Source organism: Etheostoma spectabile, chromosome 16 (genome assembly GCF_008692095.1).
Source record: "Etheostoma spectabile isolate EspeVRDwgs_2016 chromosome 16, UIUC_Espe_1.0, whole genome shotgun sequence".
NCBI classification, from domain to species: Eukaryota; Metazoa; Chordata; class Actinopteri; order Perciformes; family Percidae; genus Etheostoma; species Etheostoma spectabile.
The window spans coordinates 14,273,404-14,283,042 of record NC_045748.1 but is presented as its reverse complement, the minus strand read 5'-3'; positions in this window follow the sequence as shown (position 1 = coordinate 14,283,042).

The window sequence follows — 9,639 nt, the reverse complement described above, 5'->3', positions numbered from 1 at the left end:
CTTATGGAAAAAATAAATCCTTTTTTGAAGTAAGGAAACAATAGTTAGGTACTTTTCCCAAACGTCGGTTTTTAAAACCCTTACGTGCAGAGACGTGGAGCATGCATTTCAAATTAGACTTTAAAGGTTGAGGTACCCTAAAAAGATAACGTTAGAGTCTACAGACGTGAGCAGGAAAATGTGATTGACAAGGAAACAAGACTATGAGTCTAGCATGAAAAATTAATAAAAGGGTTCATCCTTCAGGCACCATGAATAGCATGACAATTTCACTGCAATACATCCAATAGTTGTTGAGATATTTCAGTCTGGCAGTGGACCAAACGACATTGCCATCCATATGGTGTAACAAAAATAAACTAAACTAAAGAAACTATGCTTTCTTAATTAGACCAATATACGAGTGAGTTAACCCAGTTCTCACTTTGATTTACTTTTACATATTTTACCGCTTTTAGGTCACTCTCCAATCGACAACAATGAAGATGTCTGAAGGCGGTCAGGACAAGGAACAGCAGGGGCTGTTTTTAATTTCTGATTGATTCAAGAACTTTTCAATGTTGCTAAAGAGATGCGAGCCCTTGGGGAGATCCGCTAAACGCCTCTTTTAAATGTAACGTCTAGCTTTAATGAGATCTGCCAAAAGCACTTTACCACAAGAAAGAGACAGAGATGGAGTCAATAAGGTCAATTTAGAAAGAGCAAGAAAGTGAGCCTGTTCAGAATCTCCCTGCAGACACGGGGACAGAAACTCAGAACTAACCCAGCAGATTGCAATTATCCGTTGCACTAAAGGCTGTGGGCATCTTTACATTTTGCACACATTTAGATGTTCTACAGTATATTTACACCAATACCTCAAAAAATGGGCATACAGTTAAAAAATCTTGGTTATTTTTTTTTTTTATCTTCGGGATATGCAGGAATTCAAATATATTAAATATTGTGTTTTGGTTTTCAGTGAAACACTGCTTTGGCATCCCAGACTTTGCAATTCTGACATCAGAACAATCAAATGAGACTGGTTTACTGCAGTCACAATTATTTTGCATTTATAACTGCTTTAAAGGTTCATCCACATCCAAATAAATAAGATAGACAAATACGTTCTTGCTTGTTCAGTACCAAAAAAGAAAAAAAAACGACTAATCAGGTATAGGGAGAAGTCTGCCAGATACCTAAAGAGTGTATCAGTCATACTTGTACAGAGGAAGACCTGATGGAGGTGTTTGGTCAGAGTGTCTGAAGCGGAAGCAGAGAATAACAGTGTTTCTTGTGTAATGTGTGTGTCCTGTCAGCAGGCAGCCTCTGGGGTGCCTAAGTGTACCATCTGTGACCAGGTCTGCCATGCCATCATACACTGTACCACTGCCACCGATGATGAGGTCACGTTGAGGCACATGACTTCTGCTTTCACTGCCAGCGCGCAGCAGAGAGGAGCCAACAGGAAGTGGCGTCTTTGTTTGTTTTTCTCGACATAGTTCTGAAATTATAATCTTAAAGAAAATGTGTTATTTACCACTAACAGGACAGCTTATGACTGACTAAAGCTATCATATCCTGCCTGCTAACAGCTTTTGTGCAAAGCAGAGCCAGACAAAAAACATCTCTGTACTGAATGTGCGGAAATGAAATTATTATTGATCTTCTCGTGTAAATCTGATTTAGACACCGGACAAGTGTAGCTCCCAAATTGTAAAGGAGTATTTATTTTTTATTATCAGATGTGATGCATCCTCTGATCTTGTAGTGTGATAATCTGCAGATACCTGGGAAAGGTTCCTCTACGTAATGCAATTTTATGGTAGTATTTGTTAGGATTTTACCTAAAGCTTAGGCTGTGGTTTTGTTGTAACAAAGCAGTGCAGGGCGCACAGACAGGCTTTTTGCATCTTGTTCTCAATACCTCGTTCTGATAAAGGTAACATGTCGAGTGCCTAAGTCATCTGAGGCACTGCAAAGACCAAAGTCTTAATTATTGTATAGATACTGCACATATATAGCCTATATGCTTTTTTTCTTCCTTCAGTGCTATTTAGTTATTCTACTTTGTTCTATTTCATTATTGTATTGTTTTATTCTATTTTAATTTAAAATATTTTACCTATTTTATGTATATATACATATATACAGTATATATACATGATATATGTGAATGATAGCATTCGTTGCTGTTGTTTTTATTCTAGTCTGCCAACGAGCCATGGTTTTGAGTAGCCAGTGCCAGGAGGTTCCCAAAAGACAGAAGCGCTAAAGCTCCGCCAAATGTTATCAGATCTGCAATGCAGTGTGCAAGACATACAGTATATTAACAGTAAAATGACTAATTATAAGAAGTACTGAATAGAATTTCTACCAATATTTAATGTTATTGATGAATAGATGAAATACACATTTAAAAAAAAGAATAGATCCAATCAGGCACTCATGAATAAGATTGTTTGTAACAGACATTTCGTACAGTGGACACGTTGACTTGTCAAACACAGGTGTAACTAATCCTAATGGCTGCATTTCATCGAGCTGTGCCACTTCTTACTGACACACCTCACTGGAACAGAGCCATCCTTAATCTTGTTTGTTACCTTGTGCTTTTCCTGCTGCTGTGAGAAAGGTCGGTTGTTAATGCAAATATTTCCCCACAGCTGTTATGTTTTACAAATAAGTTCAACCAAATTGAGCACTATATATATATATATATATATATATATATATATATGTATAAATTGCTGGCCTAGTGTTAGTCAAATACCTTGCTTAAAAGCTACATACCCAGTGGGGTTTTCAGAATTTAATGAGTCAGGGAACCTTCAAAATGAAAATAAAGCAGGATAAAGGATGTCAGTGCGTACAAATATTCATGATGCTGTCAGAAAGATCAGGAAATCAGAAAAGCATGTGGACTAAGCTTCCTGCAGATCTCAAATGGATTCATGCTTTCCATCACTGCACACTTGATGACACGTTCCATCAGTTAAACACAACGCATGACAAGGAGCTCCTTATGAATAACTTACTGTTTAACTCAGTGCAGTATTCAGAAGGTCTGCATGAAATAAGACAAAACGGTGTCCCCCGCCAGTTACATCACCTCTACTGCTGTAGACATCCTGTGTCTGTATCATGCATTTACTTTATTGTCTTCTTTTTGGTTTGCCAAATTGAAGAGTTTTTGACCTGGACATGAGTTGGGGCTTCATGGGAACACACCGAATATGGAAGTAGCCAGAATAAAGCTTCTTTCCCAAGCTGGACATCGACCACAAATCAAGCGACAGGCAACAATGAACCCGGGTTGCAGAGGTGACTAAGATCCAAGGATCTGTCTAACTAAACTACAGTGTTCCTTGGATGTTACAAGATCATTTTCTGGAAAGTGCAGCACTTCACAGATCTGGACTGTGTGGGAGAGTGGCCAGATGGCAGAAGACAGCAGCCTGGAGTTTGCAAAAAGGCAGTGAAAGATTGACGCAAAAGACTTTGGTCTGATTAAATCTAAAACACTTGAGACTTTTACCATAACGCAAGATGATATTTTTGGTGTACAACAGGCATCATCATCATCATCACCACCGAAGTGAAACATTATAGTGACAGCATCCGGTTCAGTAGTGGGGATCGGTGATCTTGCAAGGAAGTGTTCTGTTCTGACTGCATGCATGTAGACAAATCAATAAAAAAACTTGATCAATATGGGGATTAAACAGTCCCAGAAGAGATCTAAATTATATCTGGCAAACTTGATAGCAAACAGCCAACAGACAGAAAGCAACATTATCATTCATTTGGAGTTGGGTTTCTAGCCACCTGATGAATTTAAGTCCAACAGTGACTTTTCTTTTTAGCTCTTTTTTTGGTCTCCACTAACTCCTAAGGGAAAAATCTGTCTCTTTAGCTGCTAAATGATCTACTCTTTTCTGTCATGTTTGCATCAACATAACCTGACAAAACCAGTGCAATAATAAGAAGCTATAAGGGGAAATATCAGCATTCCCATTAGGACAGAGCAGAAGTATAAACAGGTGACAACTGACATGAATATTAAAGAGAATCACAACCTTTTAATTCAGACTGTGAGGATTGTATAGATAAGGGCAGCCCAGGAACACTTGTATTGCAGCTTCTGGTTGTTATCCTGAGCCTAATCTCCTCCTGGTTCAGGAGAGTTAAGTGGGGTTGAGTCAATAGAAAAACAGGGCAAACATAAAAAGCATATACTGTGTATTGTATACTTGCAGAGCATGAAAAGGAAGAAAAATAATTTAACAAAAAATAATAATATAAAATAATAATTTAAAACTTAAAAGAGAGAAGATATATTACACACAAAACAATAAAAAAAGGCTAAGAGTCTACAACCATGCCAGTACCTGTGTGAATGGTGCTTTGAACTAAATGCTAAAGTGAGAATGTTGACATGCTGATGTTCAGCAGGTACCATGTTCACCATCTTAGTTCAGCGTGCTAGCATGCTAACAATTGCTTTTGACATTTAACAATTTGCACTAAACACGAAGTAGGCACTTTCACGAAGTAGCTGAGGAGGCTGAGGCTGATGGGAATGTTACTCGTTTTTCAGATATTCGGTCACAGAGCAAAATGCTGAACACAATTTTGACCTGATGATGGATGGCCTGATGGCTGTGTGAAATTTTTTAGAGATCACAAAAGTAATATGTATTCATATCAGGGACGTTTTACTAAAAATCCAAAATGTCAATGTGCCATGGGGTTGGAGGGAAAGTCAAGAGATAATCAAAGTCTGTAAGATTCATCCTGTGAAAGGACAGACCTTCATGGCAATACAGCCAATAGCTGTTGAGATATTTCAGTCTGGACCAAAGGGGTGGACCGACCAATCGATCCTTACAGCCACACACTGTCCTGGCTAAAAACACCTGCATGCGTTCAGACAGCTTCATTTATCAAAAGGATCTTAGATCTGTATTTATATTTATTGAGGGATTTATATTAATACTATTTCCACAACTGTGATCCTCAACCACATAGAAAATTGATAAAAGACAGCCAGTGCAGGAGATAGGAAGGTGGGTGTTATTATCTTTCACTTATGAAAACGAACGGAGGAAGCAAAAGCACAAGTGAAAACACAAACACAGAAAGACAATCCCTCCAGAAAGACAGTTTTTTTTTTTTACAGAAGCTGGTATTTTATTCATTGCACAGTTAATATTGTGCAACATCTCACAATTTCAGCTCAGTTCAGCGTCCTTATACCAAGCATGCACTGAATAATTTATGTTATATGGTATTTATAAGTTATCTATTCTTTAATGCGCAAACTCTGTTATCCTACTCCACTTTTTAAGGGAGATTATATAACATTTCAGTCAAGACATTTTCATTATCGGTCTCGTTCAACACCTTATTTCTGCCCTGTGGCAAAGGTGAGGGTGTTTTACAGGAAACTAGTCATCACCTGAAACAGTTCCTGGCTGCTGTGGTAACCAGGAGAGAGTGCAGGGCAGCAGAGAGGGCAAAAGACAAAAGGTCTGCTTGTGATATGGAAAGGCATCAATGGAAAGTGAGAGAGAAAGCTGAGAGACAGTGAAGAAATAAAAACTGAGGTGGCGAGGGAAAGTGACAGTCTGGGGCTGCTGGGAGGTAAGTGTGTGGATGGAGAAAACAGCTGAAAAGACAGAGAAGAGAGAGGGGGGAGGACACACAGAGGGAACAAGAAGGCAAAAAAACTGGAAATTACATACAATGGAGGGAGAATCAGTAAGTTCAGAAGCCAGGCTCATATTTCAGAGGAGAATTATCTGCAGATAAAACACAAATCACTCTTCCCTGTGACAGTATAGCAAAGCAACCTTGTTACATTAATGTCATAAAGTGTTCATGAAATTAAAGGTGATCTATTATATAGCATTTTCAGGGGCATACTTGTATTTTGTGTTTGTACTAGAACATGTTTACATGCTTTAATGTTCAGAAAACCCTTTATTGTTCTAATACTGACCATGGCTGCTGCACCTGTATTCACCCTCTGTCTGAAACGCTCTGTTGGATCCCCTGTCTCATTAAACCCCCTTCAGTCTGCTCTGATTGGTCAACAGTCCGCATCTCGCTCCTGTTGCTGTTGTCTCCATACAGTTGGTTCCAGGCTTCAATAGGGTACACCAATAAAGGCTTGTAATCCATATATGATACAAGTAAACACGTTTCAGCAGCAATGTTACCTAAAATTGGGGTGAAATTAACAATATTGGCAGCCAAAATGATTTCCCCTGGCGTTAGCATGTGTCTATTACAGTTAGCAGTGCACAGTGATAGAATATAGCAGCACTTAGGTAAAGGCTTCTGAACCAAATACTACCCAACCAGACATGTTTCAGCAGTGATCTGACCCAAAATTGGGGACAAGTTAACAACATTGGGAGCTAAGATGACATCTTTCACTGCCGTTAGCATGGAGCTACATGCGATAATGTTAAAATCGCCGTAGTTTAAAAAAAAGTCGTGCCTGGCTGGAGCAGATGACCAATCATAGAAGGCCGGAGAAGGCTGGCTCGACCAAGCCGAGAGTAGAAAATAACTGTTGAAACCAACGCGTTGACAAGAATGGGAAATATGAACTATTCAACTCACAAGGTCTTGTATATTTACTTCCTTACTTGAAGCGCTGGCCACTTTTAACATGAATATCCGACATTACAACAACATAGATATGACAGAAAATACGGAAACTGATTATTTTTGTGCCGTAGCCGTTGAATGCATTTATATTCTGTAATTACTTTGCTAATAGTTTTCATTGTTGGTTTCGGGTTGGTCCACTATTTTTTACATGAATAACTTCTCTGTTGTAGATATATTTTATGTAATTACAACTGTTTTACTATTTTGTTATTTATAATCTTTTTATACACTAGCATCGTGGGTGGCCACAGGCGGTTAAAGTTGTTGACATTAATAACCACTTACAACTACATTATAGTGTGTTATAAAGTATCTATTACATGTTTATGTTATGCACTACACCGAAGTGGTGTCCCCTATTGCTTCATTCATTCTGCAGTGCAGCTTTCATCCACATCTATAGCACAAGAGTACATCCGGTCTTTTTCTAAGAGGAAATTTTGGGACGTGAAAGTGATTGATAAATTACAGTACAACTTGTGCCAATTAGATCCTCTCTGAAGCCGAATGAGACAGTGAGGGATTCCACAAAAGCAGGTGTACAGAAGCAGATGTTATGGTTCATGGGTAGAATATCTTATATAAATGGTACCAGGCCACAGCTTGAGAGTTGTTTATTTGTTTTGTCCTCTGCAATATTAAAATTAGTGCAACATAAGCTCCATATTGTGTAAAAATAGAACCACGTGTTCACCAGCTGGCCTAGGATCAGGACCTAACAGAGACTCTCTCTATTGTTTTCCTCACTCAGTGTCTAAATATAGACTAAAACTACTGCAGGTGAGAGGACAGAGGAACTAAAAAAAATCCCAGCAATCAAAGCTTTTAAATTATCTTGCAATTTTAGACCAAGTCTGCAAGACATTTAGCGGATACAGAGTATAATAAATATCCTGAGACCGTAAAATGTATTGAGGTACAAATGTTTTTACTAATTTAAACCAGCCCTTGAAAATGACAGCTGTTGTTTAGGCTTGGTTTGAAAAACAGATTAAATTGTTGAAAGATTTAAGAAAGATGGCGGCCAATTACTTCTTGCCCTATGGTCCAGAGATAAGGTCCAGGAATATTGGACTGGGATACGTGATAACCTATGTCAGACTGCAGAGACCCAGGTTCCGTTCAGCCCAAGACGATTTGTTCTGGGAGACGGGTCAATCCTAAAAGGATTAAATAAGCACATAAGAAGTTGGATCCTGACTAGTTAAAAGATAGCCAGACAGATTATTTTAGGAGAAAGGCGGAATGAAAGGGTGCCGTCAATTCAAGAGCGGGCTTGTGTGATGCCTGGAGTGGCAGCGTTTGTAAAGATGTCATACAAACAGTTTGCCAAATTGGATGTCTACACGAAATGGGGAAAGTACCTGAGCTTTTTTGGAGAGAGACGTGTATGATGGTGTTATCATTTATACATATGTGTATTTTATTTGTCTATTTTGTTTTTTGTTGTTGGTTGTATGGTTTTGAATACTGTGGTTAGTGTCATTTTTTTATATTTTTGTTTGGGTGGGTGGTGATGACAAAGGGGGGGGGGGGGGGGGGGGGCTGCAAATTGTGTGTTTTGTGTAGTGTGTTAAAATAGAAATAAAAATTCTTCATCATTAAAAAGACAGCTAGAAGGACAGGTAAAATAGGGACTTTAACTGGCAATAATACACAAAAGATACAAACAAGCAAATCATTGTACAACAATTTGACTCCCAGTAATGTTTGTCCTCTGAATGTCTGTTTTGTCCTTGAACCAACCCATGTCACAAGGAAACTTTCACATTCTATAAAACTGACTTCAGGTCAGTGTGTGTTGCCCCCAAGTGGAGAGACTGTGGAAAAACAGGAAGAGACAACAATGAAGCACAGGCAATGGAGAAATTTACATTGGAGACCAATTTAGGGGTTAAATAAAGAAAAAGTGACATAGAGAAACGTTAATTTTTTACATTTGCCTATAAATATGTGAAGCAACATGAGTTGACACATCAGTGGGCAGATTTAAGATTTTGGATCAAATTAAGACAATCATTTGGTGCGTGAACAATACCCATTTCATTCCCGGAATATTTAAAAATATGTCCATGAAACCAAAAAAAAAAAAGAAATAAGAAATCAGCGTGGGGAGGTAGATAAATGTGTTGCCACTGCTCAAACATTTGTTACAACACTAAATTTAAGATCAAGCAGGTTGTTTGTGGTGTTTTATGTTCTATCCAAGAGACAAAAAAAGAAATGTGAGGGGGCAGTTTATACGCGCCTTATGCCACCGCTCATACATTTGTTAGAACATTGGTGTTATCTGTACCAACACTTTGTTTTCATGTTTCAGCGGCGGAGATACTAATTACCACAGACCCATCAGTGTTTCAAGATATGTTGGCAGAGTTGATATAAAACTGATTTTGAAACCATATTTCCATGATTCTTTTGGCATTTGTTTTTATCCTAATGGGTGGATTTTCATGGGTCTATTTTATCTATTTATTTTTTATTATTATTTTTGAACTCATATTGTCCACTGCAGGTTTAGCAACGAGTCTGTGAAACTTTTAGAATACTTAAGTTGTACACAGAAGTCAGTATAAAGGGGTTGCTGAGAAAAAAATCTGCCTTGGCCCTCCAGGAGTGTGAAACCTGACCTCCTTACATTTTCAGACATTCGTGGAGAAAGGGGGGCGGGGTATTTTCCTTTATGTTGCTGGTTGTGTTGGGCATCTTCGTTTAACATTTGAAATAGGACAACACATTTGAAATTTATGTTTGAAATTATTTTAAACATTAATTCTAACATTGCTTCTAAAACTCCGGTGTGTCTAGTTCACTTTCCTGACAATAGCCTGGATAGCACCTGGTTGTACCCGTGTACAGAGGCTCAGTCCTTGCTGCAGTGGCCATGAGTTCAATCCCAACCCACATCCCTTTGCTGCATGTCATTCCCCTTCTCCCCCCCTTTCCTGTCTTCACCTGTCCTATCTAATAAAGGCC